The sequence below is a fragment of the Dermacentor andersoni genome, chromosome 6 (genome assembly GCF_023375885.2).
Source record: "Dermacentor andersoni chromosome 6, qqDerAnde1_hic_scaffold, whole genome shotgun sequence".
Taxonomy (NCBI): domain Eukaryota; kingdom Metazoa; phylum Arthropoda; class Arachnida; order Ixodida; family Ixodidae; genus Dermacentor; species Dermacentor andersoni.
In genome coordinates this window covers 86,522,046-86,546,653 of record NC_092819.1, presented here as the reverse complement: position 1 = coordinate 86,546,653, position 24,608 = coordinate 86,522,046, and the positions used below count along the sequence as shown (strand labels likewise).

The 24,608-nt window shown below is 43.6% G+C and overlaps 1 long non-coding RNA gene across 1 annotated transcript; it reads right to left on the bottom strand.

The window, feature by feature from the left end:
• Positions 1–12,777: 12,777 nt before the first annotated feature.
• On the bottom strand, positions 12,778–23,082 carry LOC140218983 (uncharacterized). The gene is made up of 2 exons (XR_011895214.1): positions 22,814–23,082; positions 12,778–16,097 (listed from the first exon to the last, which is right to left on the bottom strand). It is a non-coding gene; the product is annotated as an uncharacterized lncRNA (long non-coding RNA).
• Positions 23,083–24,608: the final 1,526 nt, after the last annotated feature.

The following is a 24,608-nucleotide window of genomic DNA, read 5'->3' as shown; positions in this document are numbered from 1 at the left end:
TTGCAGCTTACACCTGTTTACGTATAATAACAATACATTTTCACTAGGTGGGCTACACGTCACTCTTGTCTGTTTCACTAATGCTGTTGTCTGGTAAGAAGCCCTTTAAGAGTCTCTGCAACATTTCAATTTAATAAATCAGCTCACACTCCTGAACACCTACCGTAAGGTACCGCGGGAGCGCCCACTCCACTTTCCATGAAAAATGGGTTAATCTATGGGCACTTGTCCGGTTGGAGCAGTAAAAACCAAGATGGCAGCCAACAAGAAACTTCGAGGCAGGGCTACAGTGTGTATGGAATTGAAGAAAGCATGCTTATTTTCAAATGGTAAATGATGGAGTACACTAGTGCCTACTCATCGTCAGTGAGCCCAGCGAACGACTCTGTGGAGTCGGTGCAGAATAGGAGGTCAATGTATTCATCGCTGACACTCGCACGACTTCAACGGACCACGGGCTCTCCGGTGCTTGCAAGACGGTTGTGCAAGTTGGCGTCTTCAGTCTTCACTGCAGTCCAACGCAACACTGATCCCACACCCCTTGGAAGGATTGCACGACCATCTCTTTAGACGGAGCAGCCTAAGCTGTCCACGCAAAGTTCAACATGTCTTGGCACGAAGGCTTCCGGAGGTTTCCTTTAGGTGTCTTCGCTCCCTTCCTCATGAACTCAGCCCATGACAGGTGGAGGGAGAAATTCTCAGTGCTTCCTCTGTTAGGAGCTGGTTACTGACAGTGTAGCCAGCATCTCTTTCCATTTGAAGGTAATCAAAAAGGGCGTCGTCCAGCTCCTCATTGAAGATGGGCCCGCCATCCATGAGTTTGCGCTTCATCTTCTGCTTGTTCAGGTGCTTTAGGGCATCATACTTGGAGTCCACTTGCGGATTTTCTTTCTGTCTACCTTGAAATGCCGAGAGGTGCATCTCAGATTCTTTCCCGACGTGTAGTACCATTCGACGACTTCGATCTTCCTGGCAACGGTGTAGAGGTGTGTTATGGGGCTAACGGATTGCACAAGAAGTGTGGGAACAGAGGCTGTGTGCACACTTCATCAAAATGTGTCTCACAAAAGCCCTTTGACCACCAGGTTTTCTTTCAAGCACTGCTCACTGTCACCCTGCATTACCTTCACCCTCATCATTCTTTCCCTTTCCACCTCAAGGAAGCGAATATCCCCGTCATCACCACCAGCAGTGACGACTGCAGTAAGCGACTGCAGTGGGGTGAATATTTCGGTTTATGCTGGTGCTTTGGAGGGGGAGCGCGCTTAACGTATAATTTTCAGAATTCTGAAGTTTTGGAAATGTTAATACTTGCCACTTGTGCAAAACTGGGTGTTCCACAGTATATTACGGTAAGCCTAATATTCCTGTACTCTCGAGCCTGCATTATAGGTGAAAGGACTGTGTACTTGTCAGCTGCCTGAAACCCTGCCACTTCTTGCGTGTATATTCCTGTACTCAATTAAACACGGTGGCCATTGGCTGGATTTCCTCAGCCGATATCACAACTAAGCATTGCCTCTCCTAGAAGCATGGTGGTAGTACGATTTTAAATGCTAGATTTAGACATTCTGTTTGCAGTCAGTAGGTGACGTGAGCAGCTAGATAACGTGGGTTGCTACAGATATTTGTTGAAGGCTGCACTAGGATTCTTGACAGAAAGTGGCAGTTAAAGGACAATTGTCTCGTGCATTTCTGTTGATTGGGGAAACATTACAATAATTAACTATATTGCTACGGCATGAGCCGGGCGAGGAGAAGAGGAAGAAGACGTGAGCTGGTGCAGCCTCAGGACGCCATCTTGACTTTACCATCAATCTTGTCCCTTGAATAAAGCCGGTTTAACATTAACCGTAACAGTTTTGTGGTGGAGGTGCTGGGTACTTCGACCAAGACGACGGAGCTGCTGCAGCAAGTGCCACACCGGAGCCGACGCCTCGCTCGACTGCCTCCAACACCACTTGAGATCCCGATGTCCCGCAGCAGCGACCAACAGCCTTCTCTGGCTGCTCCAGTGCAAACAACCGGCGCCTGGATGCATCAGATGGAGCCCCGCCCTTTCTCTGGAAAATTTGGCGAGGATGTGGAGGAATGGCTCACCCACTACAAGCGTGTGAGCAAGTACAACGGCTGGAACTCCACGACTCAGCTCGACAATGTGGTTCTGTTCCTCACAGACACGGCACTAGTGTGGTTCGAGAACCATGAAGATACGTTCACAACGTGGGACAGCTTCGTTACTCACCTCACAGAGTGCTTTGGCGATTCCACCACGAAAAGGAAGTGGGCGGAGCAGACATTGCTTCAGCGCGCTCAAGTCCCAGGTGAGACCTGTACTACGTACATAGGGGCGATCCTGAAGCTTTGCAAGACTGTCAATCCTCGTATGTCTGAAGAGGACAAGGTTGGACACCTTCTCCAAGGCATAGCCGAGGACGTTAACAATTATTTAATCGGAAAAGAGAGTCTCGCCTCGGTCGCCGACTTCATCAAGCATTGCCGCACATTTGAGGCCTTGAAGCTGCGCCATATCACGCCAAAGTTTGGCAGACTAGCAAATGTCACAACGGTGGCAAGCGTTGACGAAAACGACAACTACAGCTTTCAATTTGACCTTGCAGCAACTATAAGGCAAATTGTCCGCGAAGAACTTGAATGACACACCAAAGGGGCGGATGTCGAACAGCTTGGTTGCGCGTCCAACCAACCTCAAGAACATGCATCTGCTGTGTCAGCGTTGTCTGCCATGCCAGCCGTTGCAGACTGTCGAGTCGATCAGCTGCGACAGCACCGACGTACCATTCCCGATGACATGACGCATGATCAACGAACTCGTCGAGCTACCACCACGAATCGGAATTCGGAAGATCCCGTTTATTATTCGCAGCGTCCCAGGGTTGACTCCGAGGCATACAACGTCGGTCGCGCATCGCCTGTATGTTACAGCTGTGGCGCCTCAGGACACATTGCTCGTTTTTGTCGCCGGCGCCGACAGACAACAACATATGGCCCACCACCAACTTGGCCTAATTTTGGACGTGATAGTTATGACGACCGTTGGCCGATAGACCCTGCAAACACCACAGGCGCGCCACCTCGGAATACCTTCCGTCAGTATAGTAAAAGGAGTGGCTCGCCAGCTTCAGACCGCAGCCTGACGCCCCCAACCAGTCGCCAACGCCGTTCACCGTCACCACGGCAACATGCTACGTCTCCACTGCCGTCGGGAAACTAGCCGGCGCGGCCGATGGAGGTAAGGTCGCTGGACAGTCTGCGTCTCTGCGAAATACTCCTCTGCCTATTATGATGGTGAAGAACAAAGTGCGTGTGTTAATTGATAGTATACCTGCAACAGCATTAGTGGATACTGGTGCTACCGTTTCCGTCATGAGTGTGACTTTCAAAGAGAGGCTGGGTCGGAAAGTTATGTTCCCGTGGAATGATGGTGTGACATTTCGTGGTGTCAGTGGAGATTGCCTAGTTCCCCTTGGTATTTGTGTTGCAAGTGTTTTATTCGGAGGAGAAGATCTTAAAACAGAATTTCTCGTACTACCGCAATGCACTCATGATGTGATTCTCGGGATTGACTTTCTTCAGGATTGTGGTGCATCCGTTAAATGTGGCACAGGCGAAATTACTTTGAATAGCATGCTTCTCGCCACCCTTGCCGACACATCCTTACCAGTGAAAAACTATTGTGTTGTTTCGAACGATTTGCTGCTACCGCCTTGGTCGCTGTCACGTATCCCTGTCAATTTCGCTGCTGCCGACCTTTCATCGTTTGACGCGCAAGTCCAGCCACTTACGTCGAGCTGCGCAAAGAAAGATGTACTTGTACCACGCTCTGTCGTGAGAGTAGTGAATGGCGCCTCAAATTTGTGGGCTTTCAATTGTTCTTGCATCCCTGCCGTTCTCCCGCGTGATATGAAGCTCGCTGAATTTGACGAGATTACCTACAGCGCCATTACAGTTCTAAGCGAGGAGGAGCAGTCTCATACTAGCGATCCCCAACGAAGCATTTCTGAAGAGCAGATCCTACGAATGATCAACAAGGCACTGCCCTCACATGAGCGCCGCACTCTCGCACAAGTTTTGTGGGCACATCTTTCTGTGTTCGATTTCACACAAGGCGACACGCAGGCTTCACTCCCGCGTTCTCGTGCTCGCCACAGAATTGACACCAGATCTGCGCACCCCATTCAGCAAAAGCCTTACCGCGTTTCTTCAACAGAGAGGACAGTTATTGCTGAGCAGGTGAAAGACATGTTGCGGAAAAGTGTTGTTCAAGAGTCTTCTAGTCCGTGGGCAGCACCAGTCATCTTGGTAATGAAGAAGGATGGATCGTGGCGGTTTTGCGTTGATTACAGGAAACTGAATGCGGTCACCAAAAAGGACGTGTATCCGCTTCCTAGAATTGATGATGTCATCGATTGTCTACATTCCGCTGCCTACTTTTCATCACTGGATTGGCGATCAGGGTATTGGCAGATACCCATGCACCCAGACGATAAGGAGAAAATGGCCTTCATGACACCAGACGGTCTTTATGAATTTAACATTATGCCGTTCGGCCTTTGTAACGCGCCAGCAACATTCGAACGATTCATGGATACTATCCTCCGAGGACTTAAATGGGAAATTTGTTTGTGCTACCTCGATGATGTGGTGATTTTTGGCAGCACATTGAGTGAACATAACAGCAGTCTCAATCTTGTTCTGGATTGTGTTAAACAAGCCGGCTTGATCCTAAATTCCAAGAAATGCCGTTTCGGAGAAACCGAGACGTTAGTACTTGGACATCTGGTCGGCAAAAACGGTGTGAGGCCAGATCCACGAAAGATTGAGGCAGTCAGCTCCTTCGAAGCACCGAAGTCAGTGCGGGAGTTGAGGAGTTTCTTGGGCCTGTGCTCGTATTTTCGTCGCTTCGTTCCAAGATTCGCCGACGTGGTGTACCCCCTAACATGTCTTCTCCAAAAAGCCGTCCCTTTCAACTGGACATCGGCTTGCGACGACGCGTTCCGTCAGCTAAAATTTCTACTCGCGTCAGGGCCCATATTGCGTCACTTCGATGCATCCGCACCTACGGAAGTGCACGCTGATTCCAGTGGCATTGGCATCGGTGCCGTACTTGTGCAACGTCATCAAGGAGCTGAACACGTTGTGGCTTATGCTAGTCGCTCTTTGACTAAGGCGGAACGCAATTACACTGTGACCAAGCAAGAATGCTTGGCAGCTGTTTTCACTGTCCACAAATTTCGACCCTATATCTACGGACGCCCGTTCACTATCATTACTGACCACCACGCGTTGTGCTGGTTGGTGAATCTCCGTGACCCAAGTGGACGACTGGCACGTTGGGCTCTTCGACTGCAGGAGTACGACTTCGTTATTTCCTACAAGTCCGGGCGTTGCCACGCTGATGCGGACTGTCTCTCTCATCTTCCTCTGACGACGACGGAGTGTGACGAAGACAATTTTGATGACTGTTTTGCTCTCATTTCTTCTACATTCCCAGACTCGATGACTTTCAAAGCAGAGCAGGAAAATATTAGTTTGGAACCTCTATTTGTAGCCGCATCGCGTCCTGGACCCACCGGTCGATTTTGTGTCCGTGACGGCCTGCTTTACAAGACCAAGTATTTGGCTAAAGGCGCACGCTTCCTTCTGGTGGTGCCGCAGAGTCTGCGAACGGACATACTGAGAGCCATGCACAACGATGCGACCTCTGGCCATCTAGGATTCATAAGAACTTTGAACCGGACACAGGAGCGTTTTTACTGGCCCAGAATGCGGGACACAGTCAAGCACTACGTCGCCAGTTGCGAACAATGTCAACGCTACAAGCACCCTACGACCGCTCCGCCAGGTCTTCTCCAACCTCTGCCGCCGCCTCACCTGCCATTTGAACAAGTGGGTATCGATCTTCTGGGCCCATTTCCCCGATCATCTAACGACAACCGATGGGTGATCGTATGTGTCGACCATCTGACCCGTTACACGGAAACGGCGGCCGTACCATCTTCAACAGCTGCGTCCGTTGCAACGTTTCTGCTTCGATTCATTATTCTTCGACATGGTCCTCCCCGTGTGATCATTAGCGATCGCGGTCGTCAGTTCGTTGCGGACGCCGTAGAAGAACTGCTTCGTCTCTGCAGTTCGCAGTTCCGTCATTCAATGCCTTATCACCCTCAGACAAATGGGCTTGTAGAACGTACGAACAGAACTCTAACTAACATGCTGGCCATGTACGTATCCTCCGATCACAAGGACTGGGATGACGTGCTCCCCTTCATCACCTATGCTTATAATAGTGCAAAGCATGAGACGACTGATTACAGTCCTTCTTATCTCCTTTACGCACGTTCACCGCTAAGCTGCATTGACACTATACTACCGTTTGACTTTCACAGCGAGTACTCTGTTGCCAAGACGCTTTGTCTTGCCGAAGAAGCCAGGCGTATCGCTCGTCTTCGTACTGTGGCATCGCAAGACCGATCGAAAGAGCGCTATGACAGCCGACACCAGTCTGTCTCGTACGCCAAAGGAGACTTTGTGTGGTTGTGGACTCCGCAACGTAAACGTGGCTTATGCGAAAAGTTTTTACCCCAGTACACGGGCCCATTCGTCATTGTAGATCGCTTGAGCGACTTGACGTACGTGGTGGCACGCTTGACGTCGGCTGGTCGTCGGTCTAGCCGGACCCAGTTAGTACATGTTGCCCGTCTTAAGCGGTTTCACCCTACGCTTTCCGAGTGATTTGGACTTGCCCAGCGGGCTTCGTCTGGCAACCGGGGATTGCTACGGCATGAGCCGGGCGAGGAGAAGAGGAAGAAGACGTGAGCTGGTGCAGCCTCAGGACGCCATCTTGACTTTACCATCAGTCTCGTCCCTTGAATAAAGCCGGTTTAACATTAACCGTAGCAATATGTTTATTATGTCTTGCACTTTCAGAAACAGACCACATTCCAAAGAATTGGGGCATTGTGACAGATTGATGTGATGTGCGTGCAGTGTTGAATGCCATGATACACAAAAAAATGAGAAGCTAATTATATTCTTCTATTTTGTACGGGTTATTTATTGTTTTTAAAGTAGTTATGGGCACTAACTTGCAAGCCCATGCATTTTCTTGTGGTAAGGACCATGGTTTGTGTACTATTTTCTTTATAGTATGTTGTGAACGGCACTTTTAGCAGAAGGCTGTACATTCCCTCAAACATCTTCACTCATTGAATCATAAGTTTTCTATTCTCTCCACATTGAGAAAGCTCTTTCGAACTGGAAGTTTGGAGACTATCACCATCACTGCAGGCTTCTCTTGTCGTTCTTCAAAAGCTGTCCTCTGTGCTGTGCAACTTACCACTGCAATCAGCAATGTTCCTAAGCACTTACCCTGGGATTTACGTCAACTACACCTCCTACCACATACTTCAGCTTTTGATTTGGCACATCAGGTGATCGTGCCAGCTGCTAAAGAGCTGTTCAAACGCTGCTGATCAAAATACCACATGATTACGAGCTTTGTGGTTTCATCACGATTGTTTCAGTGATATTTACTTTGAATTTGCAAAAGATATGGATGAAGTGAAGTTTAATTGCAGTTGAGTCTGGAGCCAGGAAAGATAAGGTATGGCTGTAGGAATCAAGACCTAGACTTTTTCACAATGCTGGTCGCGCGATCACTACTGTTTGAATGGTATAATAAAGATCACTGTAGCAAGCACTGTTATAAGCTCCTGGGAAAAAAATTAAATTGTGGGGTTTTACGTGCCAAAACTACGGTACGATTATGATGCACGCCGAATTAATTAGAGGACTCCGAATTAATTTCAGCCACGTGCCTTGGTTCTTTAACATGCACCCATTGCACAGCACATAGTGTTTTTGCATTTTCCCCCCATCAAAGTGTGACCACCTGTGGCCGGGATCTTATCCCATGCCCTTGGACTTGGCAGCTCAATGCCCTAGCCACTATACCACCATAACGGTAACCACATGGCAGTTGGTGTTCTTCATTTCGAGTGTAATTGTGAAGTGTTGTCCAGTTTTATACAAAAACAATTCTCGTCTTCACCAAGTGCTTTAGCAGAGGTAGAGTTGTTTCAAGGCAGGCTGCAAGTCTGCCTGGAGTTTCTTGACTCACTTGTGTAAGAAATGCCATTCTGTTCATGCATGAAAGTTACAATATTGCCTAGCAGGTCCAAGACCGTTGTGCTAGTTCGTCGCTTACCTTTGCAAGCTGGAAACATTTTGTTAATCAGGGGCCCATTTTGCACCTATGCTTGAAGGTTTCCCGCATATCGCCACAGATACACAGATATCGCCTTCAGAAGGAAAGTCTAATTTCACTAGCATCTGCTATCAGGATAACTTCAAATGCAAACAATTCCGAAACTACTTCAATGTGTTCTTCCATTTCTAGGTTCATCTGCATTTGTAACGTTGCTTAATTAAGATTACAAAACATACACTTGGGACTACTCCGTGCTTAGAAATCAGATACAAAGGGATTACATGTCATGCTTCCATGCAACTACGGTACATGTGAAAGGCATTCCTTTTCACATTTCAATTTATGCTGATGGTACAAAGCTTTCACACGCAGATATTACCTTCAGGAGAAAAGTATAATTGTAATAACATGTACAAGAACTTTTAACATTGTGGTTCAACTATTATGGGGAAAATTGTAGTATGCTGGGTGTAGAGGGTACATTGTTACGTGTGGAACTCGAGTGCAAACAATGCACATGAAAGAAGATGAACCGAAGTGTCCATTCTTGTACATGAACATGGTCAGTCTGGTTTGTATACTTTCTTGTGCATGTCTGTTATTTGTGACTAGCTAGCTTCCTTAATTACAGTACCTGCTTCACAACAGCATGTTCTGCAAGGAGTGCAGTTTGTTGCAAAATATTTAAGGCCGGCACTGTCATGGTTCCACCCCTGACAGAGACATTGAACTTCACACTTGCTGTCATCAAAGGCCATTACAGGAGCTTGTACCCTAGTGACAGGAATGTTGGCCTTTGCACATTTACTGTACATGGTTTAATCTAACTGGCTTCCTGCATTAAACTTGACTCCAAGCTGTCATTCAGATATGGCACATGACAATTGCTACAGACTTCAAGACTAAACTCTGTTGGTATCAGTTCTGTGATAAGATTAGCAGTTTAGTGTGCTAGTGTTTATGCTGAACTTGAAGCATTTCCAAAGTCCCAAGTTTCTCTGTCATAAGAGACAATATAAAGGATTGACCACTACGTCTGACTCCCAGATGTGTAATGTATGCAGATGCCAGCAATGCATTGATTAAGCTGGTCATCTACATAGTAATGTGAAGATTTTGTGGAGGACTATTTCTGAACGACCAGCATTTAGTTCCACACTGGACATATTTTCAATTCACAGGTAATGAAATGCCCAATCTGGCTGTATTAGTAGGTTGCTGTTTTGGACGTTCGATAACATTTACTTGGAGAGAACAAGATTGCCTTATTGGCCGCAAGAGATGGAGATCAAGCTTTCATCTTATTTTTTCATTATTGCATTCACGCCGTGGCACCAACAATGTTATGCGAAGCGGAACAGACGCCACTTAAATTTTATCAATTTGTCTTCTTTTATGCAGCAGAAGTTGTCAGCTTAAGTTATTGTTTTATTTTGAATTCAACACGTTTGCTTTTGTACATGTGTGTAAGTTGTGCATATGTGCAGCATTAGCCAGACATCCTGCACCCATGATTACTGAGCACTTGGGGTTCCAGAGTGCCTCTGAGTAATGCCTGTGTTAAACTGCATAATTTAATGTATATGGCATGCGTGCTCAACTAGTCTGGTTGTGCTGTATTTTTGCTGTAGTTCTTTTTTGTGTATGTGTGTCTGTGTTGTAGTGTATCTTGCTGTTGTAGCCTTTGCTGTACATAGCACTTGAACTAGCAACCCTTTTGCAGTCTTTCACAGAGTTCTTGGCAATTTTTTTGCACCTTGAATTTCTGCAACTGCAGTCCACGAGATGGAGTCAAATGTTCCTAGCTGTGTGTGATGAGTGGCTGTGACGAACGTGACAAGTGTGTGACCTGCTGAAAGGCCCCTGGCAAAATACAGTAGCAGACGGGAAGTGTTGCTACAATGTCGCTCTATGTTAAAATTTTGTGTGTAAAGCGTGCTTTACCTTCTATCATGAGAAGCCAGCAAAAAAAACACACCAGGGACAACATAGGGGAAATTACTTGTACTTACTAGTTGAGTTAAAGAAATGATAAATTAATGGCAATGAAAGCGGATGAAAAAACAATTTGCCACATGTGGGGAACGATCCCACGTCTTCGCATTGCGCGTGCGATGCTAATCAGATCCCCATGTATGTTGGGTCTGCATAATTTTTTTAAAGTGCATAGGAATGTACAAGTGCATTGATCATCTTCACTAGGTTGAGATTTTATGTCGCACAAGAGCCTGCTATCAGTCTTTTATTCCCAGGACCTTTGCAAGGTTGGAAACCATATAAAGCGAAGCTTTAGTGAAGTGGTTTAAGAAATGCTATAAAATTAGGTGTGACTTGTACAGTTGTCTCTATGTTTATCCTATGCAGTGTGTAATCTCATGCAGTGTTTGCGTTTATGCACAACCCCATTTACAAACTATGCTGAAATGAAAACACTATATCGGGCAAATGCACGTTGCGAGACATTGACGCAGTGGTATCACGAGGATGAAGGCAATGTACAATGCTTTTAGAGAGTATAATGTTGATGCGAGATTTCTGCACAGAGAAGTACGAGACATATATAAATGCACTTAAGGCTTCTATATGCCTTGTGTCACGTGCCGAAGTGTTGCAGCTCGAGGTGGCGTTCGGGCCAGGAATCCATCAAACCCATTGACGAGTACGTCTGATAGTAGGAATGGAGGAAAAAAGGTTTATTTTACATTATTTACAATGGTTCCAGATATGGAAGCCCACTTCATGTAGGAGCATATAGAACGTCTGAGTTCACATCAGGACATGTCAGCACTTCTCACTGTACCTAAGGTCCTCGCTTTTAATACCGTCATCTTCCCTAGATGACTAGACTAGGGAATCTGATGACTGTATTTCAGACAATCGCAATCCCAAATCGGTTGCAACTCTGCTTCTTATGTTGCACCTTTGCCCCCGCATATGGCACAAGCGCATAGCAATCTGGGAATCTGAGGTTGATGCTGTTCCCACGGTAGCATTCGACGTTGGCCCTTTTCATAAATTAGGTCAAGTTGTCAGGTTCAGATAGAGAGTTTTTGTTGACCCATAAACAGTTGGCATCAATGCTACGCTGACTTCTGAAGAGGCGCTGATGAATGGGGGGTTGCCTCGTGGTAAACGTCTAAGGAATGCTCATCGCCGTTTTGAGACATAACAGAAGCTTCCAAGAATGAAGTAGCCCAAATATAAGAAATTTAAGAAAATCAAAGAAACTGTTCAATACCATTAAGAGGTTTGTGTGCTTTAGCCGACGTTATATGTACAGGTTCTTGTGTGATTGTCTTTTACGTTGATCAGAGGTGCAGTCACTAACACTAACATATAAAGCTAAATATTACTGTGCATTTCACATAACTTAATATCTAAATCACCTGGATGGAAAACCTTTCACATTGAAAAAGGTTTTGGGACCATGGCCTCGTCTATCGCAGCTACAAAAAGCCGCAAAAGCACTGCTGTGATTTCTGAAGGCCACAAGACTGAACGACCGTCTGTGATACAGAGCAGAGAACTGTCACTACATCGTCGATATGAACAGCGTACTTTCTCTTCCTCTCTTAATCTTTTCTTCCCTTTTTCCCCCTTCCCCCAGTGCAGGGTAGCCAGCCTGGCTCAGTCCTGGTTAGCCTCCATGCTATTAATTTATCCTATTTCCTCCCTCTCTCTCTCTCTCGCATAACTTGAACCATACTTTAACACTACAATGATACAGCTTAATCGAATGAGACCCATCGCAAAAAAGAAAAGTAATCATACACAATGTGCAGCATACGTGAGCTAGGTTTAAATCTACCACAGTCCGAAATGATGAGTTAGGCCAGTGGCTAACACGGGTGCAGAAACGTTGGCTTTCGACAGGCAGTCGGGCTTCATTATTTGAAGACACAATTGAGAGTGCTGCAATCCACAAGTGCAAGCAAGCAGAAATGCCATTTTTTTTTACATTTTGCACAGAGAAAGGAACCACTTAAAATAAAATGTCATGAGAACAACATTATGGAAATTTTTTAGCATAGTATGCATGCAACTTTTCAAATACAGTAAACTCTCATTTGTACGAACGTCGGTTTATCGAATATTTCAGAATAACGAACTTTTGAAAAATCCCCGGCAGTTTTCTTATAGATTCTATGCAAAAATGTTTCACTTAAACGAATTTCGGAACAGTCAATATTTCAGTTTAACGAACTCGCTAGGAGGACCAAGGCTTATTTTTACGATCAGAACCGATGCCCGCCCTCATCAAACTGCCGCTCCAGCGACAATGTAACGTCACTGGCGCTACAGCGCCCCTAGGGCAAAGCGGCGGCGCGGAAAACGAATGGCAACGAGGGATGGCATCCGATATAGCCCGCACAAAACAAGCAAGCATGTAATCACGGAGGCCATGTACAAAGTAACACCGCTGGCGCTTAAAACGCCACCAGAGCAAAGCGGCGATCTGTCCCACCACAAACCACGTGGTGTGTGTTTTTTCCTGACCGGCTAGTCGTGGCATGGTCGTCGTCTCTTTCTTTTGAAGAAGAGGCGAAGAAGAGGCGAAGAGGCAACTGCCGAGCCACTTTCAAGCCCTATAACTCCAGCTGAGGTTGTAGGGTACATTGGAAAGTTGAGAGGCTTTGTATCTCAACAGCAAGCTGTGCAAGAAGAAGTGTACAAAAACATTGACTCTTTGGACAGTTTTGTTACTTCCTGTGCTTTAAAAGTACAAGTGCAGAAGAAGATTACAGATTTTTTTTTCTAAGTGGGAAAGGCAGCATTGTAACTGTTATGAACCTTGTACTTGTTGAAATGTACAAATACCATTTCACACATTTCTAACACTATGGATGCCATGTCTTTTGCTCCATGAATTGCACTTCAAACTTTTGACTCTGTATGCCATGTCTTATGTTGGTCTTGCGAATATTCAGTTCAGTGAACTTTCAGTTAAATAAACCATTTCCTTTGGTCCCTTGAAGTTCACTCAAGTGAGAGTTCACTGTATCACTTCTGCTCTTAGACGAATATAGAAAATTTTTTGCATAACTAACAAGTAGCTTGCTAATTGCACTGCAAAAATATTCGTAGTAACTTGGAACAACTAAAAACAATGTACTGTTGGTCGCATTTGTCTAATATGTACCACTCTACTTTTTAAAATTTGATTGAAGTTACATGAAACACCCAGTTTAAGTAGTCTATTCAGCCAGAAGCTTACCCACTTGCATACTTACACCAAACACCAGGGGGGAGGCAAAGAAAGCTTTGCTTTAAAACAGCGCCAACTGTTCGGGTTTTTGTGGACATTGTGTCTAAGCGCTGCCTCTGGCAGTTGCAAAAGTGAGCAAGTGTTAAGGTTGGTAGGGTGACAGTACCATTTAGTGGTGAACAGTGGTATCGCTGCACCAATACCATGGCCTCCAGTATTCAGAGGCACAATAGAGAGTCGCGCCACAGCTTCGAGTGCAGCTCAAACAAACACAAGATTTCAATAACATTTTGTTAGAAGAGATTCATGTGATGTTCGACAGGCAAAGTCCAGCTTCCATAAATGGTGTTGCATCGCCCCTTTAACGTGCTCGTCAATGTGATTTTGTCATGTTGATCCTCGTGTTCTCACTATATCTCCTTGCGCAAAATCGTAATTTGGAGGAGAAGTCAGGTTTGGCCTGGTTTTTATACAGTTTTAGCTTTGACCTAGACACCAGACATGAAGGGGGAAGAGGAAGGACAAACATGTGTCTCCATATGTGAATGCACCATCTATACTAAATTACTTGAAATTGCTGTGTGTGCGCGACAAAACTGGGTGCTAACTGTGCTGTCATCCCAAAACTAAGTATCTGTGAAAATCGCGCCAGTGTCGCACACACTGTCAATGTGGAAAAAAGAGACTTGCCATCTAGTTTGGTACTTTATATTTCCATTTCAATCCAACATAGCAGTAAGGAAATGAACTGGGCTAGTTGGTATTCGTTCATTTTAAACTGCACCAAGCGACACTGATCACGGTGGATGACACATCCTGTCTCGTGCTACGTCTGTGTCGTTTACCATGATTGGTGTCTTTTGGTGCAGTTTAAGATTATAGTGCAGTGAGGTTTTGCCAGAAATATGTTGCTTGTGCTGTTACAATACATTGGTAACTATCAATTTAGCTCATACATTGCACTTGTACTAGTAGCAATAAAAATGATTTAGATTCATGCAAATTCTTTATTCTGGTATTTTGTCCTCTCTGTTGCTGTCTCTGCATCTTGTCTATGCAAAACAAATTATAAATGAAGCTAAGTAGTGAGTGTGGTGTTTACACAATGGCACTGCTGAGCCTTTGACATAGTTTAGAACTAATTATGCTTAAAGGGCCCCTCACCAGGTCTGGTCATTTTGAGCTGACAAGCGCAGAGCACACAGTGCACAAATGATCGCGCTGCGGAAAGGTCTGAAATTTCAATCGAAACGCCATTTTCCCTTCTCCTCACGGCCGCTGAGCTCTAAGCCAGACGGTGACATACTCGCGTCCCTGTGCCTACGTACTCGGGTCCGCAGTGTGATGTCGCTTGTGGTGGCACGTGACTTCGAGAATTATTCAAGGCACCATCTGTTATTTGTGTGATCTTTTGCTTGAATTGACGAATGGAAGTTTAGAAAAATAATAAAACACACAAACGGAATGTCTGTGTCTTTTTTGTTTTACTTCGCACCAAAGCAAGAGAAATGCACTTCTGCTTCGTCTGCTTGTTCGCACGATCGTGCAGTCACGTGCGCAGGTACCGAAACTATCCCATTTTCTACCATGTTCCAGCACGTGATCATGCTCTACGATCCACTTGTTCTGCCTCAGTATTTCTGTAGCACTGAATTATACCGCTAGTCATGTGTCCTTGTGCACAGCACACAAAATCGTGCACTGCGCGAAACCAAACAATCACAACAGCTCGTGCTCAGCGACGTAAAAAAATAAGAGGAGAAAAAAAATGAAGGCGGGGCCCGTGACGTATGTGTCAAGTGATCCTCGAGGTTCGGTATGGGAGAACACAGGGAAGGAATTTTGCTTGCAGAGGCTAGACGGGGTGAGTGGAGAGAGTATCGCTATGCAGTGGAGCTCGCTTCCTGAAATCATGGGTTCGGAGCACTGAAATATTTCCATCTTGCCTATTAATGGGCTGATTTGAAATTTTTTTGCGGCAGAACGCTCTCTAGAGGACACGTAACAACTTTCAACGCATAAGCAAAATTTGCTATGGGACCTGGTGATGGGCCCTTTAACAAATGCCTCACGATGTGGACCTCAACGTTGCGAGCACTTTTCTGCAACAACCCCCCTCCAGCTCTGCCCATTAACCCTTTGGGTGCTGGGTGTTTTTTTTCTTCTGAAGGGTAACTCAATTTCTTCCTAAGTAATACATTTGCAGGCTTTCAATTCAAATTTTAGCGATTGACGATATGTTCCAAACATTTTACAAAGCTTCTAATTGAAGTCTAACAAAAGTTAAGACTAATAGTGCTTAATTTAATTAGGGCAATTAATGTTTTTATTGTCCCTTGAAGACACCTCAATGTCGAAGTCCTCTAAATTGGAGTTCATAAGAAGTTCTCAAATTCTAGCATCGTTCAAAAAACTCTCTGGCTTACTGTAACAATACGTAATGTTGGAAAGCAAAAGATGCAAGCAACACCAGCAGTCGATATTGAGTGCCTTGACGCGCTCCCTCTGCCTTGCTCCATGCAAGGTGGCGACGGACACGTCATCCGCTTCAGTGCCCACCATGTTCGAGTCCATTCTGTGGCAACACATGCCTGGCTTGTGGCTTTTGTGGCTGAATAGAGGCATTCAAGGGCAGTGCATAACTTGCACTTGTAGCAGCTGCGTAAAAGTGCGGCATGCTTAACGTTTAATATGTTGGCACATCTAAAACACATTTTTTAAATGTTATTAAGTGTCCACGCTGATAGTATAAGGCCACATAACATTGTTCACTAGTACCTGGCATTGCAACCACAGGCAAGAAACAGCAACTAGGTGGTAGCAGCCAGTGCTGCCCCATCGCTGTCAAATGCTTCAGAGACCATGGTCTCGCAGGGCCTTAACTCTTTCGTTACCATTAGGAAATTGGCTATTTTTTGTATGTTTGAGTTAGAATTTCTTTGTGATACATCTACTAGGTTTACAGTGTCATGCAGTATATAAAAGTGAAGGTGAATGAATGTGCTTTCAAATAATATTTTTTTTAGAAATAGAACAAAAATAATTGCATGAAAAATTCCTAAACAAGACAAATTTCAAAACATTTTTGAGTAAGAAGCAAGATCTCTGGCAAAAAAAAAAATCTAAGAGAAATTGCAAAATATACGAACTGTTGAATAATGACTTGGCATCATTTATTTCAAGAAATTTAACCATAGATCAAGCACTCTTTGAGTTAAGAAAAATTAAATGATGCATAGTGAAATATTAAAGTTCTTGGTTGGTCCTACTTCCACTCTTTTTTTTTTTTCAAGAAAAATATTCATTTACAGTGTAATATTGTACACCGAAAAGCAAGTACTAAATGCACATTACGAAGGAACATTTTGGAAGAGAAACAGTAATTACAAAATGCATAATAAAAATTAACAAAAAAATTTTTAACTAAATTCACGACAAACTTTCCTAATTATGGACATGTCCTCGGAAAAAAAATTTTAGAAAGCTTATGACAGACAGAAAAAAAAACTACATAGCAGAATATGACTGCAAACATGAAAGCCTAGCCCAAGAAATTTTGGAGCCACAAACTTTTCACTCTGCAGATTGGTGTGCCAGTCACCGAAACAGTTTCTCGTAGTAAAGCACAAACGCACACTGCGTGTGCGACAGAACAGATCCCTCTTGTGTTCAACTTTCATTTCATCGTAGCACTTTCTATACTTCTTGTCCTTCCTCTCACGCTTGTGCTGTACGGCTGTACACGGTGGAGCTGGCGAGGGAGGCACAGGAACTGGTGCTGTGTCCTCTAGTTCTAGGAGCTGTCCTGGTGTATGGGCAATCCATACACCATTGACCACTTACCTGCCCTAATCAAACTGTCGATAACTTTACCTGTCATCACCTGCAGGCCACATCAGTAGAAAATCCAACCGGCAGACTGGCCACTGTTCACAGAAACTGCCAAACTTGAACATTTTTCAGCCAATCTAGGTGTCGATGAGATTATTGAAACATTTACTTATTGCATAATCACGGCAGCTGAAAGAGCTATACCCCAATCTACTGGGCAACATCGAAAGAAACTAAACCCGTAATGGACAGAGGAATGTAAGGTAACAAAGAAAAAAAAATAACAGAATAAGGCCTGGGGCAATCTTTGTAGAAACCCAGCATACAACAGCCTAGTCAACTTTAAACAGGAAAACGCCCATGCACGATACATCCATAGACAAGCCAAAAAACATTCTTGGCAGAAATATGTCTCCTCAATTAATAGTGCAGTCACCTCCAAACGCATGTGGAAACAGGTAAATAAATTAAAAGGGCACTACTCATCCTACACAATTCTCTTAGTCTCAAGTCCTGCTACACAACACTCGAAGAATGAGCAAACATTCTGGAGGAACACTTCTGAAGAGTATCAAGTTCAGCCAACTACACGGACACATTTTTAATGTACTAAAGCTCTACTGAAAAGCAAAGATAACCAACAACAGGTGCATCCCCGATCAACTGTACGATGCTCCCCTCACACTCCCAGAATTATTGTACTTTCTGCTGGAAAGAAAACTGCAGTTCGTATGAACCACATTCGCTGCACCATGCGCCCATTGCCCACTTGTCAGAAGCCTCTATAAAAGCATTACTAAAATTCTTTAACAAGATCTGGGAAACTGATGAAATGCCAAAATCATGAAAAAAACTTCGTAATTACACGTGTTCTAAAATCTGGAAAACCCCCAACGTCCCCCAGCAGTTACCACCCCAGTGCTCTCACCAGCTGTCTGGCAAAGTCATACGAATGTGTTGTGAACACCAGGTTAACTTTTACCCTTGAAACAGAAAAGTCCTTGAACATACATCAATGTGGCTATAAAAAAAGGTTGTTCTACAACAGATCACCTGGTCCAATTAGAACATGAAATATGCAGTGCCTTTTTACCCAAACAACGCTGCCTAGCTATATTTTTTTACTTGGAGAAGGCATTTGGCACTACATGGAGATTCAGCATATTGAGGGACTTCGCAGACTTAGGGATTTGGGGCAAGATGCTACAGTGCCACTCTGATTTTATGCCCAATCAAACATTTCAGGTGTGTCTTGGCAAGCTGCTGTCACATGTATTCACCCCAGAAAACTATGTGTCTCAGGGCTGTGTTTTAAGTACAGCACTGTTTGTCTTTAAAATGAACTCTTTTAACAAAGTCGTACCATCTACCCTTAAGCATGATCTCCCCAATTGCTTTCCGCGCATCTGACACAACAATGTGTGAAGAGCAGATTTAAGTCATTCTAAACAAATTGACACAATGGCAGCAAAAACACAAAGCAGCAAAAACGGCTTCCATTTTTCCGCGGAAAGAACTGCTGCCGTGATATCTTCTCAGAAGAGGGGCTTACAACCAGAACCTTTCCTGAAAATAAATGAAATAATACTACCAGTTAAACAAGAATGGGAGTTTTTAAAGGTTATATTCATCAAAACGCTAAATTTTCTTACATGAATTGTTATCTAAAGGTTAAAACAAATAAGGCACTCAATGTCCTAAATGTCCTTTCCCGGAAGCGCTGGAGTTCTGACTGTAAATGCCTCCTACATATTTATTGTTCTTTGGTACTTAGCAAATAGGATCACAGTTGCATAACATATGGCTCAACCAGACAATCGTACCTTAGGCCGTTAGATCCCATGCATAATAAAGGGCTACACCTAGCAAATGGTGCCTACAGGACCTCGCCTAGTCCCAGTTTGTATTCCGAGATTAACAAGCCATTTTTAGATCACAGGAAAACCCTATTCATGTTAGCATACGTTTAAAGAGTTCAGTCATCGCCAGACCATATTTTCCATAGCATTATCATACACTGCGACAACAGACTACACTATACGAACAAGCCAAATGCTAAAAGACCACTCGTACTTAGATATGGAGAAAAAAAGCCATGACTACAATGTCCCTACTGAAGCAGTTTCTGTCATCCAAAGACCAACTAGATTAGCTCCTCGGAACAATTTCACAATATTTCACGATTTTTCATTGACACAGCTAAAAAGAACAAGATACACCTCCTGAACATATGCAGTAAACTCTCAGTTGTACGAATTTCATTTCATTTAATTTCCTTAAAGAATCCATTGAAGGGGTATTACATAAGGGGTGGGTACATATATGAAAAATTGAAGGCCATATTTATATTACAGGGTAAGGTAACTTGTTACAGTGTTTAAACATACACTAGGACAGGTTATTTTATTTGCAATACTGCCAGTCTCAGTTGAGACCAAAGCAGGTGGGCACGATTTTACAGAAAGAAACAAACAGGTCATGTTACATGGTACATTAAAAGAAAGAAAAAAGGGAAAAGGCCTCCTTAACTACTGCAGAAATCACCTATGATACAATACTATTGGTTGGTATAACAATATGGCAATAACAGTATAACAATGTAGTCGGTATAACAATATAACAATATTGTTTTACTAGAATTTATATAAAAAATAGCGAATGAATGGCCCCTGTAAGAGTAGAGAACTTATACAGCTAACAGATAACCGCGCAGAAGCGGCGAGTTTGGGGGTTGAAATGCAGAAATTCCACGCACAGAAATAAGTATTACAGTTTAAGATATGTGGGTGTGTTAAGTGGCGTCTTCTCTGTTTGATGTCTCTAGTAGATTGATGAACGATGAAACTGACGGAGAGGAAACTATGTCTGAGTAGAGGAGATTCCATTCTCTGATCGCACGTGGGAAAAGTGAAAACTTGAACGCGTCATTGCGAACACTGCACTGGTTTAGTGTAAATGGGTGATTTTTTCGTGACAGACGTGATGTAGACAAAGTAACGTACTTAGTTCAGTCTATCTTATAACTGTCGTGCATTAGTTGGTAGATTAATTTTAAGCGGGCGTGTCTGGCCCTAACAGATAGTGTTTTAAGACCTGCATCAGCTAAGAGGTTTGTAGGAGAGTCATAGGGACTGTATTTGTTAAAAATGAACCTCACAGCTTTTCTTTGCACATTTTCTAGTTTTGATATATTAGTTGATGTGTGTGGAAACCAGGTGATGTTAGCGTATTCTAAGACGGGGCGAACAAAAGTTGTATAGGCTAGTAGTCTGGTGTGTTTCGGTGCAAGGCGTAAACATCGTCTAAGGAAAAAAAGCTTGCGTAATGCGACTGAGGTAATATTATCAATATGCAAGTTCGATGAAAGGCCAGAAGAGAATGTCAAACCTAGGTATTTGTGGTTATTTACTTTATTCAGGCAAGTGCCACCGAGGGCGTAAGAAAATTCTGAAGGCTTCTTTTTTGTTGTAAAGGACATGCATACAGATTTAGTGGTGTTAATTGACATTTGCCATTCTTTACACCAATTGGACACCAAATCGAGTGCTCTGTTTAATAATAAGTGGTCTGCGTAACTGACAATTTATTTATGAATAATACAATCATCCGCAAAGAGCTTAATGTCACATTCAATGTTAGCAGCAATGTCGTTAATAAAGATCAAAAATAGTAATGGGCCCAATACTGGACCCTTGGGGAACACTGACTGTTATGACTGTGATTTTGTTAGAAAGGCCATTCCATTCTGTTGCTGCACGAAAAAAGAATGAAGATGTAAAAGTGACGGTGCAAGTACGCGGGCGCGCGACTTGTTGTGGGTGACCGGTGCGACTAGAGATGTGTGCCAGGGGGAGAATGTATGGTGCCTCGCCAAGTGAGCCGTAAAAGAACTTGTCAAAAAGACAAAGACTAGCAATGCGGCGGCGAGGTGCAAGCAATGATAAGCCGGATTCTGTTTTCAATGCCGATATACTGACGTCGTAAGAGTACTTAGAATGAATAAATGTTGCAGCTCGATTTTGAAGCGATTCGAGTTGATTGATGAGATATACTTGATGAGGGTTCCAAATGGGGGATGCATATTCTAATTTTGCCCTGACGAGAGACTGATAGGCTGGTAATTTTACATATTTTGGGGTGTGGCGCAAATGGCGTTTTAAAGACTCGAGTGTTTTATTAGCAGATGAAATGATGTTCATAATGCGCGTTTCCCAGGTTCAATCACTACAAAGGGTTGCACCGAGATATTTGTAGGAAGGAAATAATTCAAGGTTGGCGTCAGCAATTTGGTACGAGAAAACAAGTGGATTTCTGCAGCGGTGGGAGGAGACAGTCTTACATTTGTTAGGGTTTAGTTCCATTAGCCAAAGGTCACACTGAATGTCGGTTTAATGAATGTTTCAGAATAATGAACTCTTAGAAAATCTCGGGCAGTTTATCTATGCATTCAATGCAAAATTCTGTCAGTTAAATGAATTTCTGAATAGCGAACATTTCAGTTTAGCGAACTTGATGAGTGGACCCGGGCTCATTTTTACAATATAGGTTCAACAAAGTTTTGCTGGCATAGCCGATGCCTGCCACCCCCAAATTGCCCCTCCAGCGGCAGCTGTGTGCAGTGTGACAGTGAGCTGGTTACCTGTGCTGAACTATCAGATCTGCAAATTGTTTCCAGTGTTCGTCCCGAAGAAGAGTGCGACGAGGAAGATGCAATGGCAGAGGCATATTCAAATCCTGTAATTCTAGCCGAGGCTGTAGGATGCCTTGGAAAGTTGCAAGACTTTGTGTCTCAGCAGCAAGCTGTTGTAGAGGAAGTGCCCAAAAACATAGACTCTCTGGACAACTTTGCTACTTCTTGCATTTTAAGAGTACCAGTGCAAATGAAAATTATTTTTCTTTCAAAATGAGATAGACAGCAATGTAACTGTTGCGCACTTCGTATATATTGATGTACACAACTCCATAAATCACATTTCACACTTTTGACTCAATGACTGCTGTGCCCTATGCTCTTCCATATTCTAGTGAATATTCATTTTAGTGAACAATTTCCTTGGGTCCCTTGAAGTTCACTCAAGTGAGAGTTCACTGTACGAGAATTTCGCACAATGCAAGACATGTATGACACTTACATGGAATTTTACACTGGCTCAAAGAGGCCCAAAGAGGCCCATTTATGTCAGAAGCAGCGTGGTTGAAGGTACGCGGGAACACACAGTTAGACTACCACAATTTGTACCAGTTTTCACTGCCAATTGTTATGTCATGTGGACGGTAGTCAAAGAAATTAAAAGTGCCAAAAATGAAAAATCAGTAATCAGTAAGCTTTATACAGATTCTTTAAGTGCACTTAAGACTCTCGATTTACATTCACAGTAGGAAACCATCATAGGCAACATCCTAAACATACTAACACACCTAAGTAAAAGGCAGACCATGCATTTCTGCTGGGTTCCAAGCCAGGTTTGGATCCCCGGTAATGAAAAAGGTGGATGAAAATGAAACAACGGCAAGAAATCTGAATATTTCAAAAGTTAACATACCTGTTAGGGATGGGATCCAAGCTGTTCTCAGAGCACTACTCTCTAACTGGCAACGCGAATGGAAATTGAAAGACAACAAACTCACTAAACCTGTCCGTGGGGAGTGGAAAACATGCTATCATCAAGCATGTCTCATCGAAGTAATTCTTTGTCGACTTCGGATAGGCCACACACGCATCACTTATAATTACTTATTGATAGAGGAGGGACAACCAACATGTGATAAACTGTTAACATGAACTGTTAACAGTAATACACATATTGATCACATGTGCAAATCTCAAAATGCATAGACAAAAATACTGCCGCATATTGTATAAGTCAGACACTCCACCTGATGTCGATGTTAGGAGAAAATTCACTGGTACCTCTGACTGGCATGATCACTTGATGAAACTGATTTTTTAAGTAAGCTTTAATTACTGCATTGTTTAATGTATTTACAAAGGAAATTTTATCAGCCTGTGTCTAGCATAGCATAGCCTTAGTCCCTTTTGTACCAAAAAAACAAATTTAACCAACTGAATTTAGAAAGAGCGTCTTGGGAGCGAAACAGTGAGCATGTGTGTGTAACATCAGAACTAAATTATTAATGAATGGCACCTGCAACGACTGCGAAATGAGAAACTTGGCCTTTTTTTCTAGTTGGAATGGTCTAAGTGTATTGAGTGCCAGTATCTCAAATAGTGTTGCAATGAAGTGCAACTATATTTATTTCAAGAAAAGCATACAGATGCAACATCCATTAGTAGTACCAAAGAATATCCACTGCTGAATCCCATTCCTAAGCAAAATTTGAGTACAGATCAGTGAGATTTAACCCAAAATGTCTTGTTCTCCAAACTGCATAGTGCGGTTTAAACTTCTTATGATTTATGTTTATACAGCCGGTATGAAAGGCATCGCATTTTCCTTTCAGTTTCAGTATATTCAAAACAATTTCAAATTTGCGAATAATGACCATTTGATTTCAGGATCCAATCGAACAATATGTACTTTGATATTTAAAAATGTTGAATATTCACATCGCCATAGTTACTAGAACAGTTGCTTAATATCATCAACATCAGCCTGGATACGCCCACTGCAGGGCAAAGGCCTCTCCCATACTTCTCCAACTACCCCGGTCATGTGCTAATAGTGGCCATGTTGTCCCTGCCAACTTCTTAATCTCATCCGCCCACCTAACTTTCTGCCGCCGTTAACACTTGCTTAACAACATATATCAACTGAACATTTGCCTTTAGCATTCCTGTAGCCTTCGGATAAATGCAGACAAGCTCTGCTCATGCACAATTACTGCATTTGCCCAAATGTAAGGTGCACCTGATTTTTACAGCCAGAAACGACAAATGTAATGCCCTTAATTGTTCACTCACTAGTTTTTCATAGCGAGAGAGAGTAATGGCGATTTGTTCAGACTTGAAAAAAAAAAAGGAAGCTTATTGCATCTCGGCTACACTGGACCATGTAGCTCTCAATGTCACTGCCGTGCTTATCACAATCAACAGCCAAAGCACATCGTACTCTGTGCCATCTGTGGCAGTTCAGGAGCCACATTTCTTATAACGCCTTGCAGTCCATTGTAGCCTAACGAATTTAGGGAGTGGGCACAGAGCTGAGTGAGTCGAGTGAGTGAATAAACTTTTATTTGGTCCAGCAAAACGCGATAAAACGCGCACCCGGCTAATCCCACGACGGGACTGACAGATCTAGTCTGCCGGCCCGATCGTGGGCACGCTGGACGGCCAGGATTTGGTCCTCAAAGACGGGACTTCGCAGGAGCACGTCCCAC